Source organism: Sciurus carolinensis, unplaced genomic scaffold (genome assembly GCF_902686445.1).
Source record: "Sciurus carolinensis unplaced genomic scaffold, mSciCar1.2, whole genome shotgun sequence".
Lineage (NCBI taxonomy): Eukaryota > Metazoa > Chordata > Mammalia > Rodentia > Sciuridae > Sciurus > Sciurus carolinensis.
In genome coordinates, this window is record NW_025920269.1 from 225,229 (window position 1) to 245,417 (window position 20,189).

Here is a 20,189-nt window from a genome sequence, read left to right on the forward strand (position 1 = left end):
CAAATGCTAGCAAGGATGTGGTGAAAGGGGAATTCTGATATACTGCTGGCAGAAGTAATTGTTCCAAACATAATGGAAAACAGGAAGGAGTTTCCTCAAAAAACAAAACTAGAACTGCTGTACAATTCAACAATCCCATCAAATGAAGGAACATCAACATGACACAGAGATATCCCTACTCCTGTGTTTATTGCAGCACCATTCACAGTACCCAAAATTTGGAACAAACCTAAATGTCCATTAGCAGATGAAAAAAGGAAGTGTGGTGTATGTACACAATGGAATACTACTCAGTCATAAGACAACATGAGTATCAGTCTTTTTGAGGCTAGAGATAGGGTGGGTAGCAGCAGCAAGTCACAACTCCCCAGTTCCCCGGATGAACATGAGTGTAAATAACTAATACTCTACAGTGTTCTATGTTGTCAGTGTTGTTTAGACATGGGTATTCATTAAATTACATCAAGTATTCAACAGTTTTTCATAAAGTATTATTATATTAGATTATTTTGCCTGAGTTGACTATTGTAAGTGTTGTGAGCACATTTAATGTAGGGTGGGCTAAGCTGTGATGTTTGGTTTGGTAGGTCTGTTAAATATATTTTTTACTTACATGATATTTTCAATTTGTGATGGATTTATAAGAATGCAGTCACTTTGTAAGTCCAGGAGTGTTTGTACTATGAAAATTGCTATACTAACCTAGAATGCAGAATTAGCTTGAAAATGAGGAAAGTAAATTATTACTATATGTTCTCTAGTAGTTCAGTGCCTTTGTTGTATTTTTGAACCACTCTCTTGTATTTTTTTCCTTACACAGCAAGTGAACCACACAACCTCTTCCAGCCATTTATGCTGAGGAGTGTAAAAGCTGAGGTAGCTACAGACCTTCCCAAGAAGACAGAAGTAGTGATATACCATGTCATGTCAGTTTTGCAGAAAAAATACTACAAGGCTATTTTGATGAAAGACCAAGGTAATCAAGAGAACTTCATCCATTTAGAAACTAAATGAGGATGTGATTTGGGGGCAGGGAAATATTTTATAATTACACTCACATTGTATAGCAAGAATATATGGCAATATTTTGCATTCTGAATGATACTCAGGTCAGCTGCAGTAAGACAATGGCAGAGTTAAGTGTATCAGACTTAGTTGCTGCATGATGAAATTTCCCTTTTCCTTTTGCCTAGTTTTTCTTATTCCTTAGAGAAAAGCACATACTTTTAAATATCCATTCATGCCCTATGTCCTCCATTTGCCTTTCCCCCCTCTTAAATCCACAATAGATGTTAAAGAAGAAAATTTCAGAAATTTCCAGTCATTATAAAAATCTACCCCCAAGTTCAATTTGTAGACTTTCTTCTCAAAACAAAGTGATGTATAGGAAAGTTCCATGTGGATATGCTATTAATTCTCAGTGCAGATGAGCCACTGGGAGTTAGTATAAATTTGAGGAATGTTCAATAAAATTAGTAAGGTTATTTATAAAGTGTTGGGTTTGGTTTTTTGTTTTTGTTTTTGATTTGTTAGTCCATTTTCCTTTCTATCTTCAAAATTACAGATGCATTTGAAAATGAGATGGCAAATAAAGTTAAACTTCAGAATATCTTATCCCAGCTTCAAAAGTATGTGGATCATCCATATTTGTTTGATGGTGAGGCAGTGTCCTTTATCCCCACATTGTTTTTCTTTAGTAGTTCTGGGTTCAAAATCATAGCAGAATTCTTCAAGAAAAAAAAACTATCTGTATTTACTGTATGCATTTTGCTTATTCTCATTTTCTCTATATTATCTAATGTTATTCAGATTTCTTCAGATGTTCCTGTAATGTGCCTTATGCCTATGTTTTTATTTTTCTCTCTTAATCTAAGATCCATAGGTTCTGTATTGCATTTACCATGTCTCTATTTTTCTGCAATCTAGAAATGTTTTTAAGCTTGGGGGGGTGCGGGGAGGGGACCTTTTTGTCTTTCATGATGTTGACAGTTATGGAGAATAAAACTGGTATTTTTTCAGAATGTGTCATAATCTGGATTTGTCTGAGCATTTCTTTGTGATTAGATTTTCTCTAGTCTTGAACCTACTCAGCCACTATGCCAAGTTCACCAGTGATCTCTGTGATGTCCAGAGATTGTCAATTCACATTTCAGTTAACTTCTCAGAAACCCTTGACACAGTAGATCACTTTTTCCTTGAAATACTCTTGACACAGTAGATCATTTTTCCTTGAAATACTCTTCAATCAGTTTCTGAAGTAGCACTTTCACTTGCTTTTCCTCCTGCCCACATGCTTCTTAGAATCACTTGCTGCTTCCCCTTCATCTTACTGACTTCTGTATGTTTCTATGCTTTAGTGCTTTTCTACAAAACTGATGTGTTGTGTTTTCATTTTCATTCAAATAATTTTTTAACACACTCTGATAGGCAATTCTCTGGCCATGGAGGCTCCAGTATAGAAAGAATGCAAAAGATTTGCTGTACTTGTGTTAAAAACTTTTTGCCAAGTAGCACTGTGAACTATTTAAAAGTTTAACAGGATCTTAAGCAGATGCACATTAGAATATTATTTTTAAGGAAGAAGAGGCATTAGGATGTAGATAATCTTTATGTTTTCAAAATTTGTTCTAATTAGTTGTACATGATGGTAAAATGTATCATACATTTTGTAGATCATACATAAATAAAGTATAATTCTCATTTTTCTGATTATACATGTAGGATCACATCGGTCATTGTAGTCATGCATGTACACGAGGTAAAAATGTTTGTTTTACTCAACTGTCCTTCTTACCCCCATACCTCTTCCCTTCCATTCACTCCCTCTACCTAATATAAAGTAACTCTATTCTTCCTCTACCCCACCTTATTATGAATAAGCAACTGCATATCAGAGAAAACATTTGGCCTTTAATTTTGGGTGTTTGGCTTATTTCACTTAGCATGACATTCTCTAACTCCATCCATTTACCTACAAATGTCATAATTTCATTCTTTTTTTAAAGCTGAGTAGTATTCCATCATATATACATACCACATTTTCTTTATCCATTCATGTGGTTGAAGGGCATCTAGGTTGGTTTCATAGTTTAGCAATTGTGAATTGAGCTGCTATAAACATTGATGTGTCTGCATCACTGTAGTATGCTGATTTTAAGTCCTTTAGGGATAAACCAATGAGTGGAATACCTGGGTAAAATGGTGGTTCTATTCCAAGTTTTCTGAAGAATCATCATACTGCTTTCCATAATGGTTGCACCAATTTGCATTCCCAGCAGAAATGTATGAGTGTACCTTTTTCCTCATATCCTTGTCAACATTTATTGTTGCTTGTATTCTTGACAATTACATTCTAATTGGAGTGAGAAGAAATTCTAGAGTAGTTTTGATTTGCATTTCTCTAATTGCTTGCAATTGAAAATTTTTTTTCATATATTTATTGACGATTGTATAACTTCTGTGACATATCTGTTAGCCCATTTATTCATTGGGTTATTTGTTTTTGGTGTTAAGTTTTTGAGTTGTTTATATATCCTAGAGATGAATGCTTAATCTGAGGTGCATGTGAAAAAAAGTTTCTCCCACTCTGTAGGCTCTCTGTTCACATTATTGATTGTTTCATTTCCTGAGAAGTTTTTTAGTTTGAATCCAATTTCATTTATTGATTCTTGATTGAACATATTGCAACCTTTAGAGGTCTTGTTAAGGAAATCAGATTCTAGGCTGACGTGGTATAGATTTGGGCTAGTTTTTCTACTATTACGCCTGAGTCTTTGATCTTCTTTGAGTTGAGTTTCATGCAGGGTGAGAGATAAAGATGTAATTTTTATTTTGTTACATGTTCTTTTCATTATTCCCAGCACCATTTGTTAAATAGGCTATCTTTTCTCAAGTGAATATTTTTGGCACTCCTGTTCTAGTATGAGATACCTGTTGTTTATGTGGGTTTTTCTCCGTGTCTTCTGTTCTGTACTATTGGTCTATGTGTCTGTTTTGGCACCAAACCATGCTGCTTTATACTATACCTCTGTAGTATAGTTTAACATCTGGTAATGTGATATCTCCTCCTTCACTATTCTTGCTAAGGATTGCTTTGGCTATTCTGGATCTCTAATTTTTCCAATTGAATTTCATGATTTTTTTTCTAGTTCTATGAAGAATGTTATTGGGATTTTAATAGGAATTGCATTAAATTTGTATAACACTTTTGGTAGTATGGCCATTTTGATAATATTAATTCTGCCTTTCTAGGAACATGGGAGGTCTTTCCATCCTCTAATGTCATCTTCAGTTTCTTTCTTTCATGTTCTGTAGTTTTCATTGTAGCCTTCTTTCACCTCTTTTGTTAGATTGATAACTATTTTTTTTTTGAGGCTACTGTGAATGGGATAGTTTACTCTCTTTTTGGGGGGAGTGGGATATTTTCTTATTTCTCTTTTATTGAATTCATTTATAATGTATAGGAAGGCATTTAATTTATGGGTATTGACTTTATATCCTGCTACTTTGCTGAATTTATTTATTAGTTCTAGAAGTTTTTCTCATGGAATTCTTAGATCTTCTAAATACAGAATCATGTTATTGGCAAATAGTGACAGTTTGTGTTCTTCTTATCTATTTATACACTTTTAATTTCTTTCTCTTTTCTAATTGCTCTGGCTAGAGTTTCAAGGATATTTTTTGCATAAAAGTGATGAAAGGGCATCCTTGTTTTGCTACAGATTTTAGAGGGAATGCTTTCCAATTTTTCTCCATTTAGAATTATGTTGGCCTTGGATTTAGCATATGTGGCTTTTACGATGTTGAGGTTTGTTCCTACTGTACCTAAGTTTTTCTAGTTTTTAAACATGAGGGGTTCTGTATTTTGTCAAATTCTTTTCTGCATCTTTTGAGATAATAATTCTTGTTTTTAAGTCTATTGATATGATGAATTACATTTATTTTTTTCCATATGTTGAACCAATTCTGCATCCCTGGATGAACCACACTTGATAGTGGTGCACTATCTTTTTTAATACGTTTTGGTAGAAATTTTCCAGGATTTTATTGAGAATTTTGCATCTGTGTTTATCAGGAATATTGGTCTGAAGTTTTCTCCTCTTAATATGTCTTTGTCTGATTTTTGTATCAAGGTGATATTAATCTCATAGAATGAGTTTGAAAGGTTCCCTCCTTCTATTTTATGGAATAATTTGAGGAGTACTGGTATTAATTCTTCTTTGAAGATCTTCTATAACTCAGCTGAGAATTCATCTGGTTCTGGAATTTTCTTAATTGGTAGAATTTTGATGGCATTTCTTATTTTATTACTTAAAATTATTCTGTTTAGATCATGTATGATTTCAAGATTCAGATTAGATAGGTCATATGTCTCTGGAAATTTGTTGATATCTGCAGTATTTCTTTTGTTGGAGTATGAATTTTTCCAAAATAGTTTCTAATTATTCTGTATTTCAGTTGGGTCTGTTGTGATATTTCCTTTTTAATTTTGTATTTTGTTAATTCAGGTTTTCTCTCTCTCTTCATAGTGTGGCTAGGGATTATCAATTTTATTGATTTTTCAAAGAACCAACTTTTGGTTTTGTCAATTTTTTTTCAATTTCATTGATTTCAGTTCTGACTTTAATTATTTCTATCTTCTCCTACTTTTTGGTGTTGATTGTTTCTTCTTTTTCTAGGGCTTGAGATATAATGTTAGGTCATTTACTTGTTGACTTTTTATTCTTTTAACAAATGAGCTCAATGCAGTGAACTTTTTCTCTTAGTACTGCCTTCATTGTGTTCCAGAGATTTTGGTTTGTTGTATCCATATTTTCATTTTCTCTAAGTATTTTCTTCATGTCATCCTTGATTTCTTCTACTATCCATTTGTCTTTCAATAGTGTATTATTCTCCATATGTTACAGTAGCTTCTATTTTTTTATCTTATTGATTTCTAATTTTAGTCCATTATGATCTGATAGACTGTGGGGTATTATCTCCATTTTTTTTTTGTATTTACTAAGAGATACTTTGTGGCATATTATGTGGTTTGTTTTAGAGAAGGATCCATGTACTGCTGAGAAAAAAGTGTATCACTCATTTATATATGAAATATTGTATATATGTCTGTTAAGTCTAAGTTATTTATTGTATTATTGAGTTCTATAATTTTTATTTAGATTTTATTTAGATCTGTCCAGTAGTGAGAGAGATATGTTAAAGTCACCCAGTATTATTTTGCTGTGGTCTGTTTGATTCTTGAAATTGTGAAGAGTTTGATGTACATAGATGCTCCATTGTTTGGGTCACAAGTATTTATAATTACATGTCTTGCTGATGTATAATTCCCTTCAGTAGAATGAAATGACTTTCTTTGTCCCTTCTGATTAACTTTGGCTACAAGTCACCTTTTCTGATATAGGATGGAAATCCCTGATTGTTTCCACAATTCATATGAGTGATATGTTTTTTCCCATTCTTTCACCTTCAGTCCTGTGGATACGTTTGCCTATGAAGTGAATCTCTTGGAAACACCATATGTTGGATTTTGTTTTTAATCAATCTGCAAGTCTTATCTTTGCTTGATGAATTGGGACCATTAACATTCAAGGTTATTACTGAGATATGATTTGTATTCATGCTCATTTCATTTATTTCTGGCTTTTAATTTGATGTAGTTTCTTCTTTGACTATTCCTTTAGTGTAATTTCTCCCTTGCTGGTTTTCACTTTTTTTTTTCCCTCTTCATCCTCATGGAATATTTTGTCGAGAATGTTGTGTACTGCAGACTTTCTAATTGTGAATTTTTTTAACTTTTGTTTTTCATGGAAGGTTTTTATTTCATTTTCAAATCTGAAACTTAATTTTGCTGGTTATAAACTTCTTGCTTGGCATCCCTTTTCTTTCCAAGCTTGAAATATGTTGTTCTATGACCTCCTAGCTTTGTGGGTCTGGATTGATAAATCACTTGAGATCTGAATTGGTTTTATCCTATATGTAATTTGTTTTTTTTTTCTCACAGCCTTTAAGAATTTACCCTTATTCTGTATTTTAGTCATCCTCATTTTAATGTGTCTTGGTGTGGGTCTGCTGTAATTTTGTACATTTGGAGTCCTGTAAGCCTCCTGTATTTGATTTTCCATTTTATTCTTTAGATTTGGAAAATTTTCTGATGTTATGTCATTGAAAAGATTATACATTCCCTTGGTTTATACCTCTGCTCCTTCATCTATCCAGGTAACTCCTAAATTTGGTCTTTTTGTGTTTTCCCATTCTTGGAAGGTCTGTTCATGGATTTTTGCAATCTTCTCTGCATGATGAACATTATTTTCAATAGTAAATAATATTGTCTTCATTGCCTGAGGCTCTGTATTCTAAATAGTTTAGTCTGTTGGTGATGCTTTCCATTAGAAGTTAATTTGGTTTATGGATAACTTCATTTCAAGGATTTCTGCTTGTTTTTTTTTTCCCATAATCTCTAACACTTATTGAAGTGATCCTTCACATCCTGTATTTTCTCTTTGATTTCACTCTTTATACCATCCTTTAATCATAGATCAGTTTAAGTATGTACATTCTAAACTCCTTCGAGGACATTTCTTCTACTGTTATGTCAGTGGATTCTAATATTGGGGCATCTCGATTTGTTTGGGGCACTTTTTTTCCTTAATTTTTCATGTTGCTTGTGTGTTTCCCCATCTGTCTCTATGAATCTGAGGCACTACAGATGCTACCCTGTAGACTATATTGTCCCTGAAGTTTTCTAGTACACCACCATTAAGACGCTACCCTGTAGAAATGTATTGTCCCTGAAGTTTTCTAGTATACCACCATTAAGAGGGAGACCAACCTCAACAGCACCCAGTACAAACAATACACAAGCCTCAAATCTAATAGCTTCCACCAAGGTGTTCACTGCCCTCTACCTATAAACAGCAATGATGAGTTCAAACACAGTCCACAATATAACAGAAAATTTGCCAAAGGATTTGCAATTTCAAATATTGGACACTGAGAAATCAGAAATAGTGCAGGACATGATGTTCATGGAGGAGGGAGAGAGAAACGACAAGCAAAATCCACAGGAAGAGTGGAAGAAGAACCAACAGAGATTGACTATTAGGGAGAGAAAAGTTAGAAAGGGAATCCAGAGAAACAGACAAGGAAGTAGAAGAATATATATATATATATATAGATATATATATATATATATATGGAGAGAGAGAGAGAGAGAGAGAGAGAAAGTTAAAAATAATATAATATACAGCAGAACTGCAAAACACCATGCATAACTCCATCCTCAACAAATTGGTGCATGAAAAACACCATGCTCCAAATACAGTGGAGAGAGATGCCAGGGGAAAAAATAAAATAAAATGAATAAATAAAATAAAATGAATAAAATAAAATAAAATAAATCTCAGGAGAAAATTGAAAAACTGTCTCTGCTAGTATCCAAAAGTTTCTCAGCCCTACTCTGCTGGGGTCCAGCGCTAGCATGGGTAGTAGTGGTCACAGGTGATGGAGTAGGCATTGGCAAGTTGGAGAACAAAGCAACACAAACTCAAGGGATGGATGCTAAGTTCTAAATTTTATTTTTCCCAGACAGATTTTTATACCTTAAAAGGTTGACAGTTACACATGTTTTTCCAGAACAGAAAAAGAGCACAAGGAAAAATAACAAAAATATCTTGTATAATCATTACTAGACCAGGCAATGAAGTGTTCTAATTATTTTTAGTAATTGCTTACTCATGATAAACTATAACTAAACACTAAGACATATTATTATTATTATTATTTTTTTGCAGTACTGGGGATCAAACCCAGGTCTTTGTGCTTGCAAGGCAAGCACTCTACTGACTGTGCTAGCTCCCCAGCCCAAGACATATTAATATTGCTTAACTAATCATAAAGGTTAAAGCAAGTTCAGCAGGGTTGAGTACTTACTCAACCCTGTGAGTTGTGTGGCTACTGCTGTGGTTAATAAGTGCTAGACAGTTTAAGCTAACAATAATATTACATCATCTTCTTCTGTGTGAACTTAACATTGAGGAACTTTTTCTCTGGGGGATGGGTGGCCAATAATATTTACAGCAGTTAGTAAATCCTAATCTTTAAGAAATGGAATATTTTGTACTCTTGTATGTATACTTTCAAACCAGATTATAACATGTCCTGATTTTACATCTAAGTATCCCATGGGAGATAAAGGAGGGATCTAAATTCAGGGGCTAAAGAGTCATCCCTCTGTAAGGATGTCATGGCTTTCCATTAATTATATAAGCATTATCATAAGGTGTTTTAACTGTAGAAACTGTATTTTCTTTATTTCTTCTGTTCCTGTTAATCATTCCTGATGGGGTTGGAGTTATTTGCCTACATACTTCAGGTCATCTGAGAGTAGTCAACAGGGGATCAGCAGCTAGAATCTATTTTTGTATTTTCTCATAACATTCTTGGTTACTCAGTTTTATTACAAATGACTAAATCTGAAATCACTGTTCCATTAGAAGTCTGCTTTCTATGTTTTAAACCTGGTTCTGTTAAGACTCCTGTTTTCAGGGAGAACACATAAAATATTAATAGTAAGCCTACACATATTAGGCAAGCAAGGAAGGAAAGTTTGCAACTGAATTTCCAATACGATGAGACTTTGCAAACACCTTTGTTACTCAGCAGAAACCTTGTCAAGCACTGAGGGGAATTGCAGGTGGTGTAACACTACCCCTGACTTCCCACAAGACTTCCTGGCCCAGAGAGGCCCTGACAGACCGAGTCACTATTCCACCAATCTGGGCCTCATATGTCTTAGGTTTGCCCATGTTTCAGTCCCAAGAACTCAACGATATTGGAATTTGGAAATACAAAACCAGGGATGAGCAATCCTGAGAGACAATAACTAGATGGCAGCAACCAACACCCCCAGGAGGAAGACCCCAGGTACAGCCAAACCCACAGGCACCTGACACTCAACCTCCAGGTCCTGGTGGGTGTTCCCAGACAGGTGCACCTTGACTCCCCAAGATTGCAATAGCAGGAAACACACCAGAATCTCATACCTCAGGCTCTGACTGGTTTCTCAAAATGGATACAATCATGTGCAACTAAATCTGGAGTCTCCCTGGAAGCAAACCTCTGGGCAGTGGTAGAAGTGGTAAGTGGCAGGGGGTCAGTGACAGCAGGCAGGTGCTCAGCAGCAGCTCAGTCATTTGTGTTGTTGGCAGTGGTGGGGGATCAGCAGCCACAGTGGTGGCAGCTGTAGCTGTAGCTGCAGTGGCAACCAGAGAGAAGATCTTCAAGTGACCTCCAGCGAGCAGCAGCACCTTTGGCAGCAGGGATATCAGGGGAAGCAATGTCAGTGACAGCAGTGTAGACCACAGGCATGAGCAGAGAAAAGACCTCTGGTGTGCAGCAGCAGTGTGGGCAGCAGGAGCACCCAAAGAAAACACCTCCAGGCATCTGGTCAGTGGCCTCAGGGTCACTTTTGCCCCAACTAAGAGAAGACCTCCAGGCAATGACCCCTTCCACAATATTCTGACTGCCACCCCATACCTTGAGAATCATTTATATACACCTAAGCCCGTTTCTTGATTCCTTTTGGATATTCTTGACCTTTGGCATCGCCCTTTGCCTCAGTTTCCTAAAGAGTGGGTTTGATTCCTAGGCAAGTATTTATAAGACTTTTTTGGATGTGCCAGTCTCTGCAATTGGTGTTAAGCTGCACTGAGATAGTAACATAAGCAAATAGTTATAAAATGCCTCAGATAGATGTGACTAAGGGACATAATGGATTAAAAAGAGAAAGGGTTCTCTTGCTGTTGCCTACCTATTGATTTTTCTATTCAAGAAGTTTGCCCTGAGTCAGGGCATGTGATTGGGAATGGGCCCTTTCTTTTCCAGGTGTAGAGTCAGAGCCTTTTGAAGTTGGAGACCACCTGATTGAGGCTAGTGGGCAACGTCACCTGCTGAATGAGTTGCTGGACTTCCTGCATTCCAAGTACAGGTATATGTACTGCTCTCATCTGGCGACTGTTTAAAACCTAATTAATGAGTAACTTACTTATTTCGTGAGACTGATTCAAGTTTTCCTCTTTTACAAGACCCTAATTCAGGGTCAAATTTCTCTGAAATTAAACACCCACACCATTTTATCTCATACAACCCCACTCTTCCCCACCATTATTCTTTCTTTCCTGAATTCCTATACCATTTAAAATCCCTCTCCAGCACTTGGCAAACTCTACATTAATCTACTGCCTGATTGATCAGTGTATGTTCACTTCATCCATCCAGCTATATTGTTTAGAGCCACAAGGACAGAGTCAGCATTGAGCATTTCTTTTATAATTGCCTGCTGGCACTTTGTGTTAAATTGACACATAATAAAGGCTCAGTAAGCATTTATTCTTGTTAACCTGTGGGGTTTGAATTAAACTCAAGGGGTAATTGGAATAGTCTTTCCCAGAAATGTGAGCTGGGTATCAGAAGACCAGAATTTCAAAATTGTCCCTTTAGGATGACTGTCCCAGGTGTGGCCTGAACTAACCTAATATTTCAGATTTGGCAAAAATTTTCCAATCTTTTGCAAGTTAAATATTTGCATGTATTACTGTGCTTAATCTTCTTTGACATATCAACTATAGGTGTGTTAGAGATGGAGAAAAGACCATAAATACCTTCCATGCAAGTTTTTTATGTCCCAGACCCAGAAATGTCTTGTCCAAATTCATATAGCTAGCAAATGTGAGAGATGAGATAAGAATTGAAGTACTCACCTTTATTTAAACTCAATGCTTTCCCAAAAATTTGGGCTAGAATCTGGCAGGAGTTCTTCCTAACTCTTGATCTTATGTTTGTGGTAAGCTTAAATTAAGTTCATTTTCTTAAAAAAGAATATTGTTTTGTCAGCACTTCTTTGTTCAGGCAAATTTTAAAACAGTGTCTGATAATAAGAAATTCTCAGCTTGATTTTGTTCTTAATACATTATTTTGAATTTTTTCCTCTTTTCACTATCTGTATGCAAGTTTCCTCATGTATCATGGGGGAATTGCTTCTCTAAAGTGATGCTTCTCAGACTTTTCTAGATGATAATGACTTACACCCCCAAGTGAGGAATAGCAGTAAATAGCTGACCACAGCTCTTTAGGATCTTGGGGAAGGGGTACACACATAAGTGAATCTTGCTGTTTACCCTACATGTGTTTATTTATTTCACTATTAATGTGAAAGTTTATATTTATTTTCAATGTGTGAAGTGACATTCAAGAAATAGGCTCCTTGGTTGCTCTAGGGTTTCCATAGTTCCTGTTGAATTGACATGTGCCACTGTAGCTTTATAACTGCTCTAAAGGATGCAACTACATGAAGAGGCACTTTGTATTCTTATGTAAACTATGTAGAGTTTCTGAGAAAGTTATGTGACATTTATATTTCTACTTTAGTATTTGACTTACTTATAAAATTGTATTGTTTGATAAATTTTGTGTGAGGATAACTCACCTTAAATACTACTACAGTTTCTCCTTTTCTTTTCCTTGCCAGAGGCCATTGAGCTTTACTTTTCTCCCAAATGACCCATATGTTGGATATTCTCCAAGATTATATGAATTACAGAGGTGATGCCCCTGGGCCACTATATTACTGAAGACTTTTTTAGATTTAATGATCAAATAGGTTCATGATGAGTATTAAGGTGTGTGGGAATGTTACAGAGGAAGAAAGTGCAAAAACATTATTCAGAAACAAAAGAAGATGAGGAGAGGGGATAGCACTATGTGAAGCAGATGTGAAAATGTTGAGTATCTTCAAAATATGATGTCAAGTTTCAGTGACAGAAATTTTCAGTGTCTTGGAACATTCAACTCAACACTTCTGTACTTATTCAGGATTAGTAAGAAAATGAATATTGATAGTATAGAGATCCCACAAATCATGCAGGGGAAGGTAAGACCAATTATTTCTATAAACAATAGGGAATGCAAGGCAATTACCTGAGAACTCTGTTTTATATATAATAAAATTGATGTGAGAAAATGGGAAAAAGCTTAAACAGTGGATGATTTTTGAGCCTTTGGTAGATTATCAGCTGCAGAAATAAGAGTTTTAAAATTTAGTTCAGAGTGGTCTCTCAGATCCACTTGATGCCCTCCAAGTACTGCAGTAATGGAAACTTCAGAAATGCCATTGGCACATTGAGGAATCTCCACTGTCAAAACATGATGAATTTATAATTCCCCTTTCTGACCTGATGCATGGTGGTAACTGGAGAGCCTGAAAGATTCCTTGAAAAGCAGATGCTGGATAATCAATCAGGCAGGCTCCTAAGTGCTTGTATTACTGGTTGACTAAGTAATGATTGTATCTCAGCAAATAGAAATTGACAGAGAATGTGGACTTTTAGGGTTGCCTAGGAATAATCAAAACTGAATATTATCAGTTTTAAGTGCCAAAACTTTGGATGAATGTATTTTAAAAACCCAGGATAGAGTGTTATGGTGAGTTTTTTTTTTTTTTTAAAGTGATGTATTGTCCCCCTAAATTTAGATTTTTCCCATGGGATTTTTTTAAAGTAGGGTCATGCCTGGATATGGAAAAGACAATATAGGCATTTGGTTTAGGAATGACTTGACTTTTTTTATTTCCTGAAGAGTCCTTGAAAAGAATTAAACTCTGTTTTTGTTCTTGTCTATTAAAGGCTACGGCTATGAGCATGTGGATGATTCCGTGAGAAGAGAATAGAGACACCTGGCTATAAAGAACTTTGGGCAGCAGCCCATTTTTATTTTTCTCCTAAGTACTAGGGCAGAAAAGCCACATAAATATTGATGAAAGCAGACAAAAAAGGAGTTGTGTAGTACTTTTACATCCCAAACATTGGTACATTTTTTTCATAATTCTCTGAAAGGTGAAGTTATTATCAAGGAGTATAATAAAAGGAGAGAATCAAAGCAGTTGACATAGCAAAGTACTGGACTTCTACTTTGGAGCTCTTTTCTGTCCCACCTGTCTAAGTTGTGATTTCACAAAGAAGTGAAGCTGGAACCTGAGCTTATTTGAAAGTAATTCTGATCTCCTTTGACCTCTGACCTGGGAAAGTCCTGGATTTTTTTTTTTTTGTAATTTTGAGGAAGTTTTATTTATATTCAGTGGAGGCAGCTTTACTTCTCAGCTGTGAATTTGGAAAATAAGATAATCTTGTTGCTAGTTGCCTCTCCTCCATGAGTACCCCTGGAATAGTGTTGTAAAGTTTAACAAACATTTTGTTATTTAAAATGTGATCATAGTGATACTGCCAGAGATTTGTAATTCTTATGGAATTGTCCATATGACTTAAATCATAAATATCATATGACATCTGAGGTGCTTTGTCAGTTATGGGGTGCACTCATGTACTATTAAATAATTTGATATCAGTTATGGGAGATGGAATTTTCTTACATCCTGAATTGAAAAGACCTTAAATCAATTTTGAATTCATAATCTGAGTCTCATTATCCTATTTTTATAGACCTTAATTCATATGGAATACATATAGAAATACAAAAAGGATGTGTGTCCTTGATGAAAGAGAGATTAATATATTTATAAAAAGAAAGTTCAGACTTATTTTGAAAGCATTTATTAAGTGCTTTGTAATATATGGGTATATAAAAGAGGTGTTAGATATAATCCTTGAGTATAAGAATATTATTTCTCCAGTATATGTCTTTCTGTCTAATAAACTCAATAATAAGATATAATCAGACTCCTTTGGCCTTAGTCTCTTTCAAGGTCACATGCTACTCCCTGCATCAGAGCCATTCATTCAGTTGTCTCATGGTTAGTCTTAGGGGAAACTTGAAGGATCTAGACAAATGCATCATCAGGTTGTGAGAGGAATTTCATTTGTGTTTTAAAGATTTTATTATTCATATTTAGAGAGCAGATATTTGAATCATCTAAAATTAGAAAGAAACATCTGCTTTTCCATTAATCTCCCTGGAAACCTTAGTAGATTATCTAGGATCTGAAGCAGTCCTAGATGTTAACCTTTCCAAACAGATTGTCATATTTGGTATCACATTTTTGCTATAGTTCTGCAGCATTTTCATTTAATGGGTTTCCTTCCAACTTTCAAGAGGTGAGTTTGTTACCACATATTGCCAGCAGGTGGCAGTGATAGCTTATGACTATGTCCCAAACAACTAAATACAGCTTAAAATGTTCCCCTTAGTGAAGAAGAGCTGCACTAGCCAACTTGAACCCAAGAGGAAGATAATTTTTATGGTATACATTTTTAAATAAAATGATTGTCTAGGTAGTAGTAGGATAGAGTGGATAAAAAGTTTCTGGAGCCAAGTGCAGTAGTGCATGCCTATAGTCCCAGTTACTCAGGAGGTTGAGGCAGAAGGATGGTGTGAGCCCAGGAGTTCAAGTCCAGTGAGGGTAGCACAGCAGAATCCTGTCTCAAACCCAGGAGTAATAACCACAGATTCTTAAATATGGGCTGGAGTCCTGACTCTCATATTCTAGTGGTGCAACTTCAAAGAAGTACCTTAATCTAGCTGTGTTTCCTTTTCAGCATCTGCAAAATGAGAATTATACTGGAAAGGATGCAGAGTTGTGAGGGTTAAAAATTAATTCATGAAAACCTTTTTGAACAATGCTTAGTGAATAGTAAAGTAGAGGTATAATGTCATTATTAGATATAATTTAGCATCTCTCAGTTATCAGTCATTATTATTTCTTTTTTCCAACTTTAAATTTATATGAAGGCTTTAATGAGAATGTTCCTGCCTGACTTGTCTTGAGATCCAGCTGAGAGTCAGTAGTCCTTATGAAGAGGAACCCTTCATTCAACTCTTGGAACAAGTCCTTTTAGACTTGTTTCAGCCATGAGCTGTAACAACCCTGGGAAGAATAGTCTGCTCTATACTTGTTTTCATATTAATCAAAGAGAATGTTGTAATTTACCTTCAAAGTGGTCTAAATTCCTGTAACCCAAAGTACTTCCTTGACCCTTTTTCTGCACCACTCAATAAAGACCAGAAAGTAGTTGCATTGAGTGTTCTTGTCTTGAATTCATTTTACGACTTTGTCTTTGATTAATGTGGAAACCAATTCAGGAAGACATGTTCAAGTTTTCTCTCATCAGAGGCAAGTAACATCCCATCTTCTCATTAACTGGCTTCAGGGACTTCCTATCTTGTAGCTTGCAAGTGTGTTTAAGTGCTTTTCTTAATGTGCATTGCAGACCTCTCCTTTTTTTAAATACATATTTTAGTTGTAGATAGACACTGTATCATTCAGCTTTTTTACCAATGTGACTAAAAGACCTGACCTGAACAACTATAGAGGAGATAAGTTTATTTGATGGCTCATGGTTTCAGGGGTCTTAGTCCATATTAGGCTGGCTTCATTCCTTGGGGCTCAAGGTGAGGCTGAATATCATGATGAGATAGTGTGGCAGAGGGAAGCAGCACACATCATGATCAGGAGCAGAGAGAGACTCCACTTTCCATATAAATTATATACCCCATATCTATGCCCCCAATGAGCAAGTTCCTTCAGCCACACCATACCTGCCTCTAATTACCATTCAGATAATCCTATTAGGGTTTTATTAAGGTTTTAGGCCAAAGCTAGAATCCAATCATTTCTCCTCCAAACATTCTTGCATTGTCTCATATGTGAGCATTTTGGGGACATCACATCTAAACATAACAGACAATATTTTTATTTTGTTTATTTTCATGTGGTGCTGAGGATTGATCCCAGTGCCTCACACATGCTAGGTGAGAACACTCTCACTGAGCTACAATGGTAGACCCAAGACCTCTCATTTTTGGAGTTGTTTTCTGTGTCCTTATTCACAGATTTTTCTAAGCAAAATCCTATCAAGGTTTTCAAACATGGCTTCACAGCATTAAATTAAGCATTCTTTTCTGCCCCTTACCTCTGATTCTGTTATATTTGATAATTAAATTTTCCCAGGTCAGGCAACATAAGATGAGGTGACACTTTTGGCCACTCCAGGGCTCTGGAGTTGGGGGCAGAGATGTCAGCCTGAAGGAGGAAACCACTCAGTTGAACTGATTTCAGGTGTTCAGTAGGACCGAGTCTAGCCTTGTGTCTGTTTTCCAGTTCCTTATTTGTATGTTGCTGATCATGCTTCTTTTTTGCATAGTTTGCTGGTGGAATTGGCATAAACTTAGCAGCAGCAGATACTGTTATTTTTGTTGACAGTGATTTTAATCCTCAAAATGACTTACAAGCAGCTGCCAGAGCTCACCAAATTGGCCAGAACAAGTGAGTGAGTTAAACATCTTCATTTTCCTGTGCTGTTGGCTTGTAGTTCTGGATTGGGGAGGAAGGTGAAGAATGTAGTCCTGACAACAGTGTCATACTGGGAGTTGAGAACCACTGGGTTTTAACCCCATTTTGGCACTGACTTGCAGAGTCATGTTCAGTGGGTCACATGATCAATTCAGTCTCATTTTGTTAAAAAGAACAGTTAAATTACAAAATGATTAGAATAAACTTTTAGGCATTAGTTAGAACCTAACTCAGTTTACAAATGGAGTTAAAGCTGGTATGGTGGCACATACCTGTAATCATAGCAACTTGGGGGGCTGAGGCAGGAGGATCACAAGTTCAAGGTCAGCCTTGGCAACTTACTAAAACCCTGTCTCAAAATAAAATATTTTGGGACTGTGGTTGTGGCTCACTGGTAGAGCACTTGCCTAGCATGTGTGAGGCAGTGGGTTGAATTCTTAGCACTGTATAAAAATAAATGAATAAAATAAAGGTCCATGAATATCTATAAAAAATTTAAGTAAATAAATAAAAATAAAACATTTTTTTTATAAAATGCTAGGGATATAACTCATTGGTAATGCTCCCCTGGATTTGCTTTCCAGTACCAGGAAAAGGAAAAAAAGTGGGGTAAGAGGTTGTGGAACTACCCTTTGACCTCAAGATAACATGCCTGCCAAGGTTTGTCCTTGACTATAAATTAAGTCCCAATTGTGGTCACTTCAACATTCTTTCCCTGACTCTTTTGGAAAAGGTTCAGAGATAAGTTGAGGCCAGATCTCTCTAACAAGTTCTCAGGTCCAAATGAGCAATGCCCTTTGAATTGTTTTCTTAATATGGTCTTTGGTTCTGCTTCCTTTTTGGTGTATTTTTTTTTTGGCATGCTTTTCCCCCCAGCTTTGCAGACTCATAGCACACTGATCTCACTTGACATGCATACAGGGTTATGAAACTCATTTGACTGATTGGCCAAGACACTGTAGAAGAATTAATTTATAGGAAAGCAACCTCCAAACTGCAGCTCACCAACATGATTATAGGAGGACATTTTACTCTTGGAACCCAGAAACCTTTAGCTTATGCTCACCTCCAAGTAAAATATGTTGTTCTTTTATTTAAAGTCCCATGATTTATAATCAGCACTCTCTGTGGATGTGAATTCAAATAAAAAGTACCAGTATTAACCACCCTTTGTCTCCAGTTACATTTTAGTTTGTTACCCTAATTCATACCCACTCAGTACCTTCTACATGCAAGGTGCTATAGAAGCTAAATGAGTGTGGCATTTAAAGGCAGAGAAAGTAGAATAAAGAGAATGGACTTTAAATAGTCAAATTTGGATTCAGATTTACACCTTATCACTTACTGGATGTATGACTTTGAGCAGGTAACTTAACATCATGGATATAATCTCTCTGGGGTTTCTAAAAATGAGTATGCCACTAGTTATCTCAGAGAGAATTTGTTTGTTTGGTTTTTTTTTTTTTTGGTTGTTGTTGGTTTTTAAAAAATAACTTGACTTAATCAGTAATGATTAATTCCATACCTCCTCTTTAATCCCAGACCCTTTATGCAGTGACTTACAGTACTCATTCTATACCCAGAGGAGGATGAACAAGATTGGGAATTCAAAATTATACCATAGGATATATGGATAAAAGGCAAGAGTTAATTTGCTTGAGGAAACAAAAATTAGATAGGAGTCAAATGCTGACTTGGAAGATTCTGGAGAGAGCTCTCTTTTGGAAAAAGGCTTAGAGTTATTCCATAGTAGCAGCTTTTGAACTAAAATTAGAACCCTTATTATAATATACCCTAGGTCCTTTTGAGGAATTAGATACACAGAGATCAACCCCTAGGATTCTGGAATGATTCAGGCATGAAGTGAGTAAGAAATGGCTGACAAGGGCAGTTGCTGTGGGAAGGTCTGCTGTAGGAAACATTGCAGAGAAGAAATGACAGGAGTTGACTGTTTTTTTGAGGCAGGAAGTGAGAGAGATAGCAAATACAAAGATGACTTTAAGGCTTTAAGCCTGAATGATGAGAATAAAAATTAGGAAGATAGGTGTTAAAGTGTTACAAAGGTAAAAATAATGTAGACTTTAGTCAACAGGGTTTGTAGTAAATATCAATGTAAATTGTCTTTAGAAGGAGACTCAAAAAGGAAGGGATTTCATTTAGAAAAGTTCACAGGAAAAACCAGACTTTAAAGACCAGCTATCAAAAGATTCAAGAGGTATGCAAAAGGGGAAAAATTACACAGTATTATAAGCAGAATTATCAAGTGTACAATTACCCCAAGTGTGGGTTAAAAAATAGCAGTTTTCTCTCACGCACACCTGTATCTTTGCACATCAGCATTGCAGACAGGGATCAGTGCTATTTTTTTAGGGAGTCATTGCCATGCATAAAAAGTTCACAGTTTTTTGGGGTACTAGGACCTGAAAGAAGAACACTAGGTTTTGTTTGTTTACTTGGTTTTTGTTCACATTAGGGAGTAACTATGGAGTCTGGCTTTTTCTATATTTTTAGTGTTCTGCATACTCATCTGTCATGATGGCAGGGCAGCTATGCATTTTGTTTTCATACTATTGAAGAGGCAATTACAAATGTAAGGTGAAAGCTTGAGAGAGAGGTAGGTATATACTGTAGATGTCTAAATACATTTCTTCACAGACCCTTGAGAGATGAGATCATTGTGTGCTGTAGTGAAGGTGAATATATTGGGAGTTAGAGGAGATGAGGTCACAAATGCTCAAACTCTTCCCCAGTGGAGGAAACTCCAGGCATTCAATTAGGGGTTTCCCTGTGATGTGGTCTACCAGAACATCATTGTGAAGTGCACAGGCACAACTTCCTGCTGTGGGCCAATGTAGACTACTGGCTGTTGGAGAGGAACTTGATGGGACTT

General features: G+C 36.0%; 1 pseudogene; it reads left to right on the forward strand.

Moving 5' to 3' along the window:
• Nucleotides 1-306: 306 nt before the first annotated feature.
• LOC124975415 (chromodomain-helicase-DNA-binding protein 1-like) overlaps nucleotides 307-20,189 on the forward strand; it is an 89,679-nt pseudogene continuing 69,796 nt past the window's right edge.